General features: G+C 37.5%; 1 protein-coding gene across 1 annotated transcript in view; it reads right to left on the bottom strand.

Moving 5' to 3' along the window:
• LOC142143428 (cytochrome P450 2K4-like) overlaps positions 1-13,186 on the bottom strand; it is a 72,333-nt gene extending 59,147 nt beyond the window's left edge. Inside the window, exon 1 of the mRNA XM_075201268.1 lies at positions 13,104-13,186. The gene's annotated coding sequence lies outside the window, so the exon portion shown is untranslated. The remainder of the gene's footprint in view (positions 1-13,103) is intronic.
• Between the last annotated feature and the right edge of the window lie 5,816 nt (positions 13,187-19,002).

Raw genomic sequence — 19,002 nt, 5'->3', positions numbered from 1 at the left:
CACCATATGTCTAAAAACACAATGAAGGAAACCAGTAATAGTGTAGTAATTTGATATAGTCACTTGCACACCCAGTGATGGTTAACTATATACCGATGAACCAGGTGAACAAAATCTGCTGACCACTTCACAGTGAAATACCAAACCAGTGAGACAATATTTACAGATATCCGTACTTCTTAATCACCCAATGGTATTATGCGTATCAGAAATAAATATATAGATGGCTTACAGGACTTCATCAGGAGAATTACCTTAATTCTCTTGATGAAGTCTTATTGTTGGAAAGACAAAATGCGTTGAGGTACTATACTACTTGCTTTTATTAAGGCTATCTGAATTAAGCTCTGGAGGACTGTCAGTGATTTGGTCACCAGTGGATGTTTGTTCCTATCATTGCATATTGTGGTTCCATCGAAGGGCTAACAGATAAGCTTTTATTCTTTGTTAGCATGTGAGTGCATTATTTGCATTGTACTCAATAAAAAAAAACTTTTTATTACATACTACACCATATTCTCTATTATTCCTCTTATTTACCATCCATGGAGGAAATGAAGCAAGCCACATTAGGAAGGTGTATACATGTACAGAAGATAATCATCAGGATTGGGGACAGATAAGCGATATATTTATTTCTGGTACGCATAACACCATTGGGTGATTAAGAAGCACAGATATCTGTGAATATTGTCTCACTGGTTTGGTGTTTCACTGGTGGGCACTAATGATATCCATAAAGAGTAATGAAAGGGGACCTATGAGAACTACCATAGTAGTATAAAAATTATGAGCAAACTCTGCCCATGGAAACAACTCTATCCAGTTATCCCGATTAGCAGAAAAATACATCCTAAGATATATCTCAAGATCTTGGTTTACTCTCTCAGTTTGTCCATTGGTCTGCGGGTGATAAGCCGATGAGAATTTGAGCTTAATACCCATATTGTTACTTAGAACTCACCAAAACTTAGATGTAAAGTGTGTACCTTAGTCCGAAATGATCTCTTCTGGACAACCATGAAGCCAAAAGATCTCTTTAACAAACAGATCGGCTAGACAGGCAGCAAAATGTAAACCCACCAGGAAGACCACAAAATCTACACTCATGTGTCCACTGTAATAGTCTAGGCTTCATTCGGGCACAAAAAAGGTCTTCCACTTTGGATTTACAATGCAGGTTGACTGTAAATGCTCCAAATTTTTATGGTCATTATATACTGCGATTTTATCAGTGCATCTCAATGAACTTGCATCAGCTGTACATGCCACATTGTGAAAGTAAAGATAGGCACTGTGTAAAGCATCTAGATGCAGGATACATGACACAGGCTTATTAGAGGCAATAGTAAAAGTACTGCTCATCGGCCTAGTAAGGCACACTTTAATGGTATTCCTCCTATTTGTCAATGATATTAAAGTCCTTATACTCTGGCTCATCCGTAATTGTAGCAGCAGTGCCCAATACTCATTCAGTATGGTACTTCCTGTATATATTTTATTGTAGATATCGATGAAAAACAAAATCCAGCAAACAATCCTACTCCTTTTGGTATTATTTGTAAGCAGTAACCAAAAGCTATCATCAAAAGCTATAGAAGTTACATCCAATTGTGTTTTTGTAAACGGAATATTACTAATGATGTGGGTACATTAATTATCTATAACCTGTATTAGGATTTGGTTGCCCCAAAGTTTATAAAATGTGCAATCAAAACAGTACGAAAGCAGACCTGCCCTGGTTCACTGGTATCTTTCCATCATTTCCTCAGGCATACAGTCATTATTCTTGTTCTGGAAAAACATAATTTTGACCAAAACTCTCTCACAATATAAAATTTGTCTATTAAACACAACAGGCCATTAAGAAAACTATGCCAAAATACATCTCATCATTTGCTTTAAAATATCTCGCCACTCAATTCCTCTGCTCTGTGCAAGATCTGTTTCTCTCATCCAATCTCACAACCTGCTAACATTCCGGGTTACAGGACTTTTTAGGGCTGCACCCACCCGGTGAAATGTCCTCACTCATACAACAATCCTCCAAGTTCCCTGAAACACACCTGTTTTTATAACTCACCCTCTGCACCCACTCTAACATTTTAGGGGCAAAAAGTGCTTAAAGGGTTATATGATTCAATATGGCTGGACAAATATGCAATATGTGGCACTTAACCTCATGTATCAAATTCCTATGGCCTTATAGATTTTAAGCCAGGCCCTCTTAGCTCTTTGTCTGTCTGTTAATACTCATTCACATTTTATTACTGAAATAACATTATATTATTGTTTTTATTCCCAGGTATAGGAGAGGTTCAACAGAAGTGACAGCAGATGGAGACATCTACTTGGCAGTTAGCTGAGTCTTTAGCGCTTATACAGCTGTCATGAGTGCACACTTTTAATCAGGCAGGGATGTCTCACCTTTATACTCAATGTCAGTGACATGTTACAAAGCAAAGTACAGTTAGATGTTATATTGACATACTTGATTTTGCATGAAACAAACTATTACTGAAATGAAAGGTAAAATAAGAGTTTATTCAAATAAAATCAATATGTTCTTTATGTATGATGAATATATAGATATCTTTCAAATTAATGTACAAATGTTGGGACTAACTTCATGTATTGTCCAATATAATAGAGATGTGTGAAGACCCCTGTGTGTTTATTATGTTTTAGTTTTGACAAACCCAGCCTTATTTTATTTGGATTTGGATATGGATTTAAATAAAATGGTCAAAAACAGTTAAAATCATGTAATTTTTAGCTGTTTTTTTTTACAATAGTGTCTATATCCATAACATTAATTTGCAGTGATTTACAGTCTATTTTCTAATAACCAACTCACAACATTCAATATTTTTTCCAACATTGGGCAAAGGCTGCAGCGAGCTGGCTGACTAAAAATATAAGAGAACAGCGACACAAACAGATAGCGGTATTAAAAAATATATGATACCTATAAATGTGTGAAGCATAGTGACACAGCAGTGACTGATAGGATGGCAGTTTTAAAGAATAAAGGACCTTTAAAACCCACAAACAGATCATTGGCTGATAGGATGATTTTCTCAAACCATTTCACTTGGGGAGTCTGGCCAACATGGGATATGCTTTTTTCTAAAACGACTATCCTATTTTATTCTCAATGTTTTGCAGCATGTGTGACACATTGTAGAGAGAGAGTTGCAGCAGTAGATAAATCTTGAAAATACACCAAGGTTGTCCACACCCAGACATGAAATGATTTCAGAAAGAATAAGGTACCATTACATTATCAACGTTTTATAGTATGTGTGACACATTGGAGAGGGAGGGCAGCGGCAGTAATAAATTTTTACTTTTAGAAAAGATGATACACCAAGGTGGACTAAGCCCATAATGTACTGTAAAATAGTCCACAATGGAATTGTTCTTGGGGTATGCTGTACATACAAGTAGTATATGCAGAGGTTAACAAACTAAGCACTTCAGCAACAGTGAACATGTGGCTGAAATGCTTGATTTGTTTGGGCCCCCACAAAAGAAAACATTTTACTGCTGCTTGTTGAACTGTAGAATAGATAGGGATTTTAACAATTTACTAATGGACATTAGGCTAACAATGGTCATGATGTCAATGTCCCACAACATTGGTTTATCCGCTCTGGAATCCAGCGTTACATATTATCTTTGCAATTTATTTATTTCTCGTACAATTTGTAGTTCATTTTGACGGACACCAGTTTTACAACATTTTTTGGAAGTAGAACACTTTGATGATCGCTCACAATGTTACCAACTGTTTCTGAGTACACACTGGAGAGTGGACAGCTCAAGTACACCATAGCTAATTTGTACAAGGGGCTCCAAATTATTATTTTTTTCCTCCCAGGATTCAAATGGACTGCATGAGATGCTAATTTGTACATTAAAATAAAGTAAGATGTGATAGTAGTTTTAAGAACATATTTGGGCATTTCTTTTATGTCGGACAAAATGTCACAATAATCTTATACATTTTTTGCGCTGTGTTGACTCATAAGTGTGACTCTTAGAAAAGGTATGTCTTTTTTCTGGCAGTCGCATTTTTACAAAAGGGGAGGGGACATGTGCGACTTGAGCCGACAGCTTGCTCAAAAGGAGTTGTTTGTATCGGTGAAGATTTGTATCAGTTGGAAAAAAAGACGTTAAATGTCACTTCAAAATAGGATCAATCATGGTTGCCAAAATGTAGTGATCTGATTTAAAAAAGCTGCAAACCCTTGCAACCTAGCTAAGCAACTAAACTACTTGATCTACATGGTCAACATACTTAACAGAATAGTTTGATTTCATATACTCCTTCAGCTTGTCTTAGCTGCTTTTCCAGTAGTTGGATTAGGGGTGTGCTTTGACTCAGGTTGATAGTGCCTGAACTCACATAATTTAAAATGGTTTGAGTAGCTTGCATAAAACTAAAAGGATTCTCCAATGTGTAGGGTAATATGTCTTCCCTTTCCCCTTACTCGTGGCTTGATGTGTACATGTGTAGCAATGACTTGTTGCTGGTCCTCAAGTCTCAGAAGCATACGAAGTGTGGAATTACACCACATTACTACCTATTGCTTCAGTTGATGGTATGGCGGATCATATTGTTTTTGCAGCTGCTGCAATGTTCTACATGTGGTTTCTGTAGGCTGAAAATACCCAGAAATTTTATGGCCCGTAGAAAGCATTTCCTGAACTGAACTCGCATTTTTAAGAAATTCTGAACCACCAAGTTTATTGTGTGTGCACAATATTCATTCCATTATCGGAATTAAAGAATCCTGAGGAGAGTCTTAGTAGGATGAGCAATGTTGCTATGAAATTCTTGAGTTTTTCCAACAGATTGACACAGGTGTTTTTCTCAGTGAAGCCAGCAATACAGAGAGTATTTTGCCTGTGAATGACTTGGCATTGTGTGTTAGCACTACTATGGTGAAATTTGGAGGATGATGATGATGCTATAGGTGCTGCTGCTGATGAAGGTGATGCACCTACCCAATGGCCTGTCACGGTCATCTTGTCCATTGTTTGACCACTACTGCTTGTCCACATATCTGAACTTAAGTGCTCATCATGTGTATGGAAGTTTCTCCCTCAGCAGCAGTAGCAGCCCTTTGCCACAAGGTTTATTCTTGGGAAATATAGATTGTATATGGGGACTAAGTCTGCATTTGAAAATTGGATAATGGACTATGGACTAATAATGAGGAGGTTGATTATGAAGGTTTTGACGGAGGATATATCATAATATATCTATTCATTTTGCTGGTAGCTGATGCTGGACTGCTTGTTACTATACATGATTTTCCTGCTTTTGATAAGCTACTTGAATGAACTTTCTACAAATGACCTAACAGGGAGGAGGTGCCTAGATGGTCAACATTCCTACCTCTACTTATTGTGGCATCACAAAGGCTACAGATGTCTTCACAAATGTTGTCTTGGTTATGATAAAAAAGAAATCCACCTCTTGTGTGTGGAAATATTTTTGTCTTTTGCCAAGACATAATAGTGCCATGAGAACTAGTTAGTACCACTAGTGGCTGCCTTACTTAGACACACTCAACATAACCCTCATTATCTCGTTCAAGTCCAAAACATTCATCATTGTCAGATCCAAATTAGCATCTTCAATTTCTGTGTCTAAATCATTATTTCTACACATCCTCACATTTCCAAATAGTTGAGAAATTTTGGAAGGAGGCTACTCTATATTTACAGAGTCAGAATCTGAAATGTCAGACTCATATATAGTACTCATGGACACCCTTAGATTCTCCTCAGGATTCTGTGAACGCCCAATTTGTTCTTCAGCCTCACTGTTCTTTTCGTGCAACAATGTTGCTTTTTTGGAGATGACAGAATTACACTCAGAGTCAGGAGGTGATTCATGATAAGTTACAGTAGATGTTTGACTGTGTTGGGAATTTGCTTTAGCAATAGGCATTTAATTTGTGTAAGAGCAGTAGCAGGACCACTTCTAGCAAAAACTGCCATTTGTCTGAGTCTTTTCTTGGCACTGCAGGTGGCGTATGGAATGTTAGCTATTTTCTTTTTTTAGACAAATCACCACATTCATCAGTAACTTTTCCCTTAATGCTTACATCAAGAGCTGATGTTTTATTTGCGATTGACAAACATTGTTTAGATTTGGAGCGCCCTCTTACACTTCCTTCCCACACAATCTGTTTTACTAGAAGATTTTGAATAAGTACTACTGTTGCCAGTATTAGTACTGGGATGTTCCTGATCTGTAGACTTGACAATGGAAGTAAACCTACTTGAAATTGTAGCTACCTGTAGCTGCCACCACACTAGGGGAACGTCCAATGAAAAAGGGAAAGGAGTGACTGATAACTTGCAATTCAAACACTGTTCCACACTATCATTAAAATTAATACAATTGAATTGTTAGGGGGAAAAATGTTAGGGGAATTTTGGATTTTGGATTTTTTTGGGAGGGGGGGGGGGGGGGGGGGTTGTGCAACAGCCTTCACTTTCAAACACTTGTATTTTAAAATAAATACTTTGGGGCTTTTTTGCACACCTTATTAGTTTCTAAATATACTAATATACTAGTATTACTCTCTGTAGACACTGGTAGTCACTCTCACACACATTTCAAGGAGTCTGTGATCTGTAAATAAACTGTAAAGATTTCTGCAGTAAAATCACAGCTAGTACAGTACAAACTGTTTGCAATATATGTCACTTTCTCGAATTCTCTACAACCCACTTTGTCATCAAACAACAGACCTCCCCACATTCTATCTATTCTAAAATGGCAACTGAGAACAAGGGGCCTGATTCATTAAGGATCTTAACTTATGAAACTTCTTATTTCAGTCTCCTGGACAAAACCATGTTACAATGCAAGGGGTGCAAATTAGTATTCTGTTTTACACATAAATTAAATACTGACTGTTTTTTCATGTAGCACACAAATATCAACTTTAAATTTCAGTGTACAAATAAGCTATCAAGTATTTGTGTGCTACATGAAAAAACAGTCAGTATTTAACTTATGTGCAAAACAGAATACTAATTTGCACCCCTTGCATTGTAACATGGTTTTGTCCAGGAGACTGATATAAGAAGTTTCTCAAGTTAAGATCCTTAATGAATCAGGCCCAAGAAGGATGGCTGTACATAGAAGACCTCAATCCAAAACACTTGAGAACCAACATTTTCCTGGAAATAACATTTTGCCTCATTTGAATTTGGTGGGAGACACCCAAGTCATGGCTCGGTTCGACTAGATAGCCCAAAATTTGGTTCTGTCAGATTTTCTCATCCCTAAAAATAGTGAGCACAAGAATAAATACACAAGTAAAAAAGGAGCCCATTAAGAACTAAATGTCTGAAAGTATTGTAGATCAGTATTTGAAGAAATACAATATAAACCCCCAGCTGGATAGAGTGGATAATAAATTAAATCTGTCAATCAGATCACTAAACATATTCTTCTCATACAGCAAATAGTATTAATCATTTATTAGCTCACCACTCCTGCATTAAGAGTAAATACCACTGCTCCTTGATTTAAAAGATTTTGACAGGAACACAAGATATACATGCACAATGTATTGAGTCCAAAGTCAATAAGCCTATCAGTAGGTCTTGGATAGTGGGAGGACAATAGTGCACATTGAGGTAACCCACATGACTAGAAAAAACATATAATATGCACACAGATAGCAGTCGAGGTACAAAATGAAACTCGGGCCCAATGATGCATGTCTAACCTCTGTGTCACCATTATCATTTAATTAGCACTGATAGCTCATTCTAAGCAACTGAATAAATCAATTACTTTTAAAATGCACTGTTCCAATTTCCAAAAAAGTGCATGGGGCACTGGGTGACCTATTCTCAGTACCACAATATACTTTATATGGACAAAAGTCTTTGGACACTTCACCATTCCACCAACAGGTACTGTAATGGCATTATATTCAAATACATAAACATTAATATGGAGTTGGTTTCCCTTTTACAGCCATAACAGCTTCCACTCTTTTTGGAAGGCTTTCCACAAGATGCTGGAGTGTTTCTGTGGGAATCTTTGCCCATTCATTCTGTAGGACATTTATGAGGTCAGGCACTGATGTTGGCCAAGAAGGCCTGGCTCACAATCTCCATTCTAATTCATAACAATGGTGTCTGATGGGGTTGAGATCAGGGCTCTCTGAGGGCCTGTCAATTTCTTCCACACCAAACTCATCAAACTATGTCTTTGTAGGCCTTACTTTGTGCACTGGGGAACAGTCATGTTGGAATAGAAAAGGGCCTTCCTAAAACTGTTGCTACAAAGCTGGAAGCATAACATTGTCCAAAATGACTTGGTATGCTGAAGCATTAAGATTGCCCTTTACTGGAGATAAGGGACCTAGCCCAAACCCTGAAAAACATCCCTGTTCCATTATCATAGGGAGAGATGGTCCTCAACTAGTATTTCCTTACATTACTCTCTGAGTTTATCTACCTTCTATGTAATTTATCTTATGAGTTCTTGAATTCTCAGTTATGATGGACCTTTCATTTTGCCTTCATAATCTATATATTTTATTTATGATAGTTTCAGAATACATTATTGGCATAAATACATTCTCTTTCCCAACTACTCACAAACCAGTTAGTAAATCTGATGCAAAATACATTCCCTATGCTGAAAAACGATGTAAAATAAATTTAAATTAGATAAAATTACAAATAAAGGGCACTATTCATGTCCAGGTGTATGTTTGTGTTGGGTTCCTTGCATGATTCCGCACTGCACATGCCCAGAAAGGGACATTACTTCAAAAAGTGCAATTGTAGGCATTTTATGCCAGCATGAAACTGATACTGATAACTGTCTATGACTTGAGAGGCGGAACGGGGGATGGAAGGGGTGAACCATCATAGGCCATGTACAATAAAGGCTTGCCAAGGGCATTCTGATTCATTTGTGTCTAATTAAAATCCTAGGTTTATCGTAAGTAGTCCTATTTTTCGCCTGTATCTTTTGCACCTGCTACAGATCAGGTGTAAATAACGACTGGCAGTGATTAATGATACGGCATAGTCTTTGAATTAAAAATTATTGTATGCATGCTAGTAGCTATTACAGAACAATTGTATGCAACTAAGATTTATTACAGATAGCACATCGCACGTACAGTACACATTGAAATCATCTTTGTGCAAATATAAAAAATATTTAACTCCAAAAAAGTTTTAGATTTGAAAAATTTTATATCATTTATTATTCTATTATCAATTGTTATTTAATTCATTATATAATAAAAGTTTTATGCGTTCTGTACTTTTATTTTATATACTCAAGTGCATATACTGCAGTCTGTTTTGTGTGTCTACGTATGACAAGTACTGTTTTAGGCAAAGAGCATTTCCTTGCAGTTACGCTTTGCTTTGAATTAAAAAGGAACTACACTCAAGTAGCATGTTCTTTTTAAACACGCAACTTGCGTGCAAGTGACCAGAATTGACAGTCACCAAGTAGACCAACGCTGCTCTTCTATGTTCCAACATAAGTTTTATTTGTAAATTCATTACCTATTTGTTTATTAAAATGTCTTTAAGGCTATTCTTGTCTTTCTCTGGTATATGCTTTATGTTCATCTGAGGTTACTGACCAGTATATTAGATCCATATAGAGATAAGCCTATGTATGTATATCTCTGGTATACAATTATCTATATGATTTAACTGAATATTCGTTACTGCATCAATTTCCACCTTTGAATAAAAATAAAGTTCAAACATACAGTCATTATGCCTTGGGTATGAGGGGATATATTTCCCTTGAATGTGCCTGTTGTTAGCAGGATTAAAATCTGCAAATCAATAAGACAGCAGAGTGCACCCAAGTGTAGTATGATTGTGTATCAATAAGAAAACTTAATTACTGTAGGTTATATAGGTGGCTGCCTACCAGAAAAATATATCCAATAATTTTATTTGTGGTATATTTGTATGTAAACTTCAGGTATTGTTCCTCTGTCAGGAGGAGGAAAAAGAATTGGGTTGCAAACTCATTTCCTTTAAAATGCAAAGGGGGTTCACAATGTAGCTCAACCCTAAATTGTAGGGTTATATATACACATCCACTTATGCCCTTCTTCACACTCAAACACAAAATGCATATGTTCGTGCCTCAGCATTGGCATCACTGTAGGTATGGTTGCGCTCTGTGCAGTGGTATATCTGTTTAAGTTGAATGGTTGAAAGAAAGTCTAAGGGTCACTTCTCCATACTCATGCTCCTGGACCGCTCCCTGCTTTTGAAGCAGTTGATCACCTTCTTCTCCAGCACACCCTTCACTCCATTATCCTTCATTACACTGTACTTTCCAGTCTCACTTCCTACCAAACAAACCACTTATTTAGTGTCTCTACCTCTGGTATATCCTACACTCCATTCCCACTATCTACAAGACTCACTTCTCAGTCTTCTGCTTTTCTCACTGTGCACCTCTTCTCTTGGGGAATTAATTAGCTCATATGGGCTCCAAAACCACCTCTACTCTGATGACGCCCAAATCCACCAGTCGCAGTCAATTGCAAAATCTGGAGAACAGAGGCAGGAGCTGGGATAATATTAGCAGCCATTATTGCAGGATAAATATATAACAGATACTGTGTTCCAAATGGTCACAAGTACAGAAGGCATTGTATATTCAGTTTAAAAGTTGGATCTCAGTGGTAGGATGTCGAACTGGATAGGAAGCAGGAGTGGAGTTGGAAGCTATGCAGGTAATGCAGATAACCAGGCTTGAGCTGGACTGGAGACAGGAAATACAGACAATGCTGATAATGAACCTGTAACCTGTAATGAACCGGTAACATGACTGAAATAGACTGAAATATCATTAAGGAAGTTCAGCAGCAGGCTCAGAGGTTGCAGCGTTAGCAACAAACAATGACTTTGCAAAGATGATACAAAAGGTCACAATTAGAGGGTAGCAATTAGAAATAATCAGAGGCTGCTGCAGATTTGTGAGCAAAGACTGAGCATGTTCTGGGACTTGGAAGTAAAACTGACAGCTTTATATTATATATATATATATATATATATGGTAAGTTCAGGAAACAGAAAGATTATCACTTCTTTTAAGTGTACAGGATTATAACACTACCGCTCCTTCCCTGGCCTCTCCCCTTCAGCACTATGTTGTATACCAACTATCTCTCTGCTATCTCCACATGGATGTCCCAACACTACCTAGCTCAAATGACCAAACAGAGCTTATTATCTTTCCTCCTGCCAAAGTCAGCACATCACCTCAAACTCCCTCACCGTCAAAAACACCACAATTTCCTCAGTCTGCTAAGCCCACTGCCTTTGTGTCATAGTGGACTCTGCCCTCTGCATTCCTCACATCCAGTCTCTCTTCCAGTCCTGCCACCAAAAACATAGTAATATTGCCAGAATATGCCCTCTTTTACTCAAGATGCTACCAAAACTCATCCATTCTCTCATCATCTCCTGCCTTGACTACTGCAACCTCCTCCTACCAGGTATACTCCTCACCCATCTTTCGTCATCTCAATCCATCTTAAATGACACAACAACGCTGATCTTCCTGCTGCACCACATCTGTTACACCACTTTACAAATCCCTACACTGAATCCCCATGTCCACTGAATCCAATTCAAATTACTGACCCTAACCTGCAAAGCCCTCGACAACACCACCCCTTCATACAACTCATATCTCATGTCAATCTCCATCTCCCCCTATTGGATCTACTTCTGAACTGCATTTTATACCATATCTGGTAATCACCTCTCACTCCTGCCTACACAACTTTTCCAGTTCCACTACTCACTTGTGTAATTCATTAACATGCCCGATCATACTCTCCCACAGCCTTTAAATCTTTAAACTCTCTCTTAAAAAAGCCTTCTCATTATTAGAGCTTACACTACTCCATCTATACTACCCTCACAACTGTCCCAATCTCCACTCTGAGCCTTGCTCACTCCTCTCGCTACAGCTGTGCCCACTTACAAATAAAATGTATACTATCTCATGAGTAGGGCCCATCCTACCCTTTATTATCATGTGTGCACTTATGTCCCTATTTTATGTATGTTCTGTTTTCCCCAATGTCCGATTCTTCAGAACACTGTAATGCCTTATAAATAAATAATGTCATTACTTTTTTTTCCTAGTAACAATAAATGTTTATGAGTATTGTAGACTTTAAACTCTTTACAACTGGATAGGCAGAACAGGGGTGTACAGATACACTCTTGAGGAGGCATGTTACTTGCAGGTGAAGGAGACAAGGATATGCAATGAGGATAATGATGAATATCTTCAGTAATATCTACGCCTTTCTGATTGGCTGATTTTGTTTGACCCCTCCAGCTGATTATACTTAAATCAATAATGGCTATATTATATGAAGACTATTTGCATGATTAACATTTCCATATGGACTATTGCATGAAAGACATTTACCAGTTCATTGTCCAAATAGCAAATTGTATTTCATTTAAATTGTGTTTGTTATATTTTATATTGAAATGTGCCCTGTTCTCTTTTGTGTACATGACACTTCATTAAGTTTTTATTAACACCGTCAAAGCCACATCTCTACATCATTTTTATACTTTTGAGGGGGGGTAATTATACATATTTATTATATCTGACATACTCCTGGTGAAATGCTGTTTTGAGCCGGATGCAGCAACATAATGTATGCTTTATGGGCATCTCTCCCCTATGTACATTAAAAGCACCTCTGCATAGGCCTCTAGATGAGCCACTATGTCTCTGTGCTGCTAAATAGTTCGCTAATTATAAACAACCCCCAGTCATTGAGTATGTATTCAACAAACCATCAAAACAATAAATCTCACGTTAAAACATTAAGCACATATTATTGTGACCTGTGAGATACGCAACCAGGCATGCAGATACACATTCATGTGTATTAAATGCTACATCCTCCTAATCTGAGCACTTAAACCTATAGTTACATAGAAATGTCTTTAATAAGACACACTCACATTTTATAGAATAAAGCAAAGTCAAAATGTTTTATGTACAGTCAGAGGACTTGGTTTCTTACTTTGAAAACTGCGGAGGTTACACAAAGCGCTGATTCATTCGTCTCTTCTCTGTTCTCTTGCAGAGAGCTGCGTGTTTATAAATGCTGGGAGAATGTTTAAGCTATATAGTTACAACACACCTGACATGCAAACGACTCCGCCCCACACTAAACACATAAAAACATTTGCGAAAGCATGACATTTAATAACAACGTACAATAGTCTTTTACAGTACTGTATGTCACAGAGGAGCGATATAAATGCTCATACAGTGCTCTCTTTAAATACGCTAGTTTAAAACACAAGACAAAAATTAACATTATAGCAATGCTAGTTATAAATGGGGGGGGCATATAACAGAATGAACACACTTCAATGTACACTTTTGTAGAGAATAAACGTGGTGATTTGTGAAGGGTGATTAAGAAGAGGAGAATACACAAATGTGACATAGATCATTATGTTTGTCACTTTATTATAGCACTAGACTATGGAATTTATTTCAGAATATAGGTCATTCATACTACAGAATGACAAAGAATATAGTTCATGCTAGAGGTCATTCACTAAATGCAAAACATGAGGAAATGCACCACATTTTGAAGATGAAAGACATTTTGCAGATTGAAAACAGCTAAACCGCTAGTGGTTTGGCCAAAACCGCAATCAAAACCACAATGGAAAACATAGGTTGGTCTGTACCTGGTTTTGATTGCTCAAACAAATATACTGTTTGAGCTATCTTGCCACTCAGAACATAAGAGGAGGTACTATTGACATATAAATTAATTGACATATAAATTATGGGGGCAATAATTATTTATGAGGCAAAATTAATTTATAATTAAGTTACAGTGCATCCGGAAAGTATTCACAGCACTTCACTTTTTCCACATTTTGTTATATAACAGCCTTATTCCGAAATGGAATAAATTCCTTTTTCCCCTCAAAATTCTACACACCATACCCCATAATGACAACTTGAAAAAAGTTTTTTTATGATTTCATGCTTGGTTTGTGCTCATACATGCACTGTCAAGTGTGGGACCTTATATAGACAGGTGTGTGCCTTTTCAAATCATGTCCAAACATCTGAATTTACCACAGGTGGACTCCAATTAAGCTGTAGGAACATCACAAGGATGATCAGTGGAAACAGGATGCACCTGAGCTCAATTTAGAGCTTAATGGCAAAGGCTGTTAATACTTATGTACATGTGATTTCTTAGTTTTTTATTTTTAATAAATTTGCAAAAATCTCCCCAAATTTTTTTTCACATTGTCTTTATGGGGTATTGTGTGTAGCATTTTGAGGGAAAAAAAGGAATTTATTCCATTTTGGAATAAAGCTATAACATAACAAAATGTGGAAAAAGTGAAGCGCTGTAAATACTTTCCGGATGCATTGTATGTAGGCATATGTTATTTTTTAATATATTAAGGAGACAATATTATTGTATAATTTTTTCATGGGAACACTATGTAGTGCCACATGCGTGCATCACACTTAATTATTGCCCCCATTAGTAATCAAATAGTATTACCAACGCAATATAATTATAAATTCATCTTTCCCCTTCAATATAATACAATAATATTGTCTCCATAATATAATGAAAAATAAAATTTGCTTGCATTAGTTAATTATAAATTCATTATGCCCCTTAATCAATAAATAATGATTGCCCTCAAAATGTATACGTCAATAGTGCTTCCTCTTATGTTCTGATTGGCCAGATATATCATTCAGCAAGCAGTTTGGGCATTTCCGCCTCTCACAACCACCTCTTTGGTTTAGGCCATTTGGATAGCGGTTTTGCGGAGGTTTTGCAAACCCCAGCTTAGTAAATCCAGCTGTTTGTATGTTCATCATTGTTCAAATCGGAATGGAAATTTGTAAAGTGGTGGTTTTTAACAATGTAAATTCTGGCCATTTTAATGGCAGTTTGGCCTTCAATAGATTTGGCGGTTTTAAAACCGCTAGAAGAACAGCTGACAGCATTTGGTTTCATCAAAACACCCTTTATTAAATCTAGCCCTAAAGGTGTAATTTTAAAATTCAGCCTATTATCGCTTTAGAACCACCTCTTTAATTAATTACACTTTTTACACTTTTCACAACAGAAACAGCATTTGCTGCATATGAATTTTATAATACAATAGTTAAGAAATAAAATGTGTGTATTATAAGGAATAGAGCACCTCTTACTTGAAAATATTAGGATTTTATTAGTCACTCAAGAGTTTCATGCCCATATAGAATATAGATTTTACATAGGGAACTCCAAAGGGTGCATTATCCCATCTATATTTTACATGTGATAACTTTGTATGCTCGACACCTGCATGAGTATGTAACAAAGACTAAAGGTCATATGTACTGTGCTGTTTGATTATAGTTTTTTGGAATTGCATTCACTGTAGTCGTTAGACCTGGCACCCATGGACACAGTCTATTGCATGTAGACATGTGCTGTTACTGTATACTGGTGATAAAATGCAACTGTTCTGGAGTACATGGTCATGAGGCTGCTATGTTATTCAGGTGCAAACTATTACTGTACACTGGTGATAAGCTTCTACAGTGTATCGGCAATGAATGCAACTGTATACTGTTAATGGGTTACTACTGAATAAGGTCGTGGATTTGTGACTGTATATGTGCAGGGGAATCTTATTGAATGGTGGAATTATTGTTTTACAGCAGGCTTCTCTTGTTGCATACTGGGATGGGGTTGCTTCTGTATATTAGGCAAGGAACTGTAGTATTTATTTTGCATATTTATTTTTTTTAATATTATTATCATCATCTATTATTTATGAGGTGCCACAAAAGGGTCTGCAGCACCATACATACATGGGATAACAGTACAGTGTAACAATATATGGCATACAGGGTAGTATAAAAACAAAATGCAATAAGTATAAACAAGTACCAACTTAACAGAGAAAGGTGCACAGTGCAAAGAGGTAAAGGTGAATTCCAGTGTACAGATAGAAAGGAAAGGGAAGGAGGGAGGTGGGGAGTAAATAAAGGGTTGAGCCTGTGTCCAGTAGAGTGGGCACCACTTCAAGGATCAGGGCAGAGATGGAGAATCGGAGGCACGGGAGAAGAGGATAGATGGGGGCAGGAGTCAAGTGATGAAATGGAGAGAAGAGGTGGGAGGCTGAAGGCAAACTTTGTAGGAGGACACAAGGAAAGAAGGCCCTGTTCAAGGGAGCTTACAATCTAAAGGTGATAGGATGACTGATAGGAGGCACAGAATGGCAAGATGGGATAAGGGACGAGACAATTGATGGGAGAGAAGCACAGGAGTGAGTAGGAGGGGGCAAGATACAGTAGGGTTAGTATAGAAAGATAGAGAAGAGGGTTGGAGGAGGGTAGGGTTAGGTGGAGGAAGAATAGGCTAACCTGAACAGATGGGTTTTGAGAAAGCATTTGAAGATTGACAGGCTAGAGGAAAGCCAGATAGAACGGGGAAGATTGGTCTAGAGAAGAGGGGAAGCACAAGAGAAGTCTAGAATGAAAGAATGAGAGGTTGTGACCAGATGGGAGGTGAGGCGGTGGTCGCTAGAAGACCGTAGAGGGCGGGAAGGAATATGAGTGGAGATGAGGCTGGAGAGAGCAGTTGAGTTAGAGAGGGCTTTATAGGTGAAGGTGAGGAGTTTGAAGAGGATTCTGAAATGGAGGGAGAGCCAGTGTAGGGCTTGACAGAGAGGGGAGGCAGGAGAGATAGTTAAGTCAGGCTGCTGCATTTTCTATAAACTGAAGAGGAGCAAGATGGGTATGGCGGAGGCCAGTGAGGAGGAGGTTGCAGTAATCAAGGTGGGAGATGATCAGAGAGTAGATGAGAGCTTTGGTGGCCTCAAAAGAGAAGAAGGATCTGATATGGGCTAAATTGCAGAGTGGAAGTGGCAGAATTGGGCAAAGGATTGAATGCAAAGGGGTAAATTAGAGGGAGGAGTCAAGGAGAATTCACCCAAAAACATTGAAGTTGGGGTAAAGAGGAGATTATTGTAGAACCAATAGTAAAGGAGAGGGTGGGAGGGGAGGAGTCTCTTTAGAGGGGAAGTTTATAAATTCAGTTTGGCCATATTGAGTTTGAAGAAATGTTGGGACATCCAGGATAAAATGGCAGAGAGGCAGCAGGACACCTTAAGGAGGATGGAAGGGAAGAGCACAGGAGAACGAAGGTAGATTTGGGTGTCATGGGCATAGAGATGGTACTAGAGTCCAAAGGAGCTGGTAAGATCACCCAGTGAAAAAGTTTACAAAGAAAAGAGCAGAGGGCAAAGGACAGGCTCTGAGGCACTCATAGACTCATTGGTGTACTGGGGAAGAGGCAGAAGAGGACCAAGAGATAGACACACATATGAAGTGGTTCGAGCGTTAGGAGATAAACCAAGAGAGGACAGTGTCAGAAAGGGCAATTCAGTGATGGAAATGCAGCAGGAGAGGTTGATTGACTGTATGAAAGACTGCAGAAAGAGGATGAGAAGGTAGTAGTGGCCTTTAGATTTGGCAGATAAAGGGTTATTAGTAACTTTAGCTAGTGCAGTTTCAGTTGTCTTTGAGTGCTTAAGGGATGCATGAGCTAGATAGCTTGTTTATTAGAAAGTCTACATAAGGGAAAATCAGGAAAATGTTTCATACGATAACTGATAAATTTAACTTAAGCTGTAGTGGAATATAAGTCAGGAAAAGAACTTCAGCAAAGTGTTAGCTTTGAAATCAAATCTTGGTATAAATCAGTATAATGCTGCACTTGATGAGTCTTTTACCAGCTATAGTCCTATCTCTACCTTGAGATCTGGCCTTTATTGTCTCAGCATTGCCATCTCTCACTAGAATGTATGTTCACACAAACAGGGCCCTTTCTATGCCAAATGTGCACATTTTTTAATCAGCTTTGTTTGCATTTTTTCTGTTTTTATATATGATTTCTTCTCATATATGATTTGTTCTTATGTATAATTTGTAGTGCCATTTGTCCAGTCCTGTGGAGTTTTGTTGCTCTTTCAAATAAGTAATGATGATAATAATAAGCTGATAGTGATATGCTGGTTACCGCTTCTTTTTTTTTGCAAATAATGCTGAATTTACTTAAACCCATGGAAGTAAGCAGGAGCAGATCATTTCTACTCTGTGTTATGCTGGTAGAGTTTTGTGAAATTAATTAGATTTACATTTAGAAGCTATATTTTGTAAATTATGTAATATATTACATAACTTTTGTTCTTATCCATATTGAACTTAAAACACCTGTATACGTTGCTCTGTACATGTAAATAAAAGCTTTACAATCACTATGCTGAAACATTGCTCGTGTCACCTTTACTCTGCAAAAAGAACTCAGCTCACCTTTTCTGTTTATTATTGTTACACAATCTTCACTCCTCACCCAGAATGTATTTCACAGGATCCAACCACACCCATTCTCTTTTCTAGAATGCTGACACCTGTTTTTGCTGAATAGCAATTTTCACAAAGGTTGAGAAGAGGAACATCCAGGGCAGACAATATGAAAAATTGTTAAAGAATAAAGCAAATTTACACTATTGAGTAGCTTTTTTTTGCTCTTAGAGAGGTATCATACAACACAAACAACATTAGTAAACCCCCCACCATTCCAATTGGGACACCTACAGGATAAAATGCAATTTTGGTTTGCTTCTGTAATGAAGCTAGATTGTCACACAGTATATCACAAGTCAAACAGTTTTTAAAATGTGATCATCTTTACTGAAAACAACACAAATGCATAAGATTGTGGATTATTGTTGAAGAGGTAAATACCGATAGCACAGGGGAAACAGGTATGAGGATAGCACATAAGTTACATAATGTCTAGATTCCTAAAGATAGCAATGTAATAGATAACACAGGTTATGCGTATTTATGCATAGTCTGCATGCACA

Source organism: Mixophyes fleayi, chromosome 3, assembly GCF_038048845.1.
Source record: "Mixophyes fleayi isolate aMixFle1 chromosome 3, aMixFle1.hap1, whole genome shotgun sequence".
NCBI lineage: Eukaryota > Metazoa > Chordata > Amphibia > Anura > Limnodynastidae > Mixophyes > Mixophyes fleayi.
The sequence above is the reverse complement of the archived record's forward strand: the minus strand, read 5'-3'. Positions and strand labels throughout refer to the sequence as shown.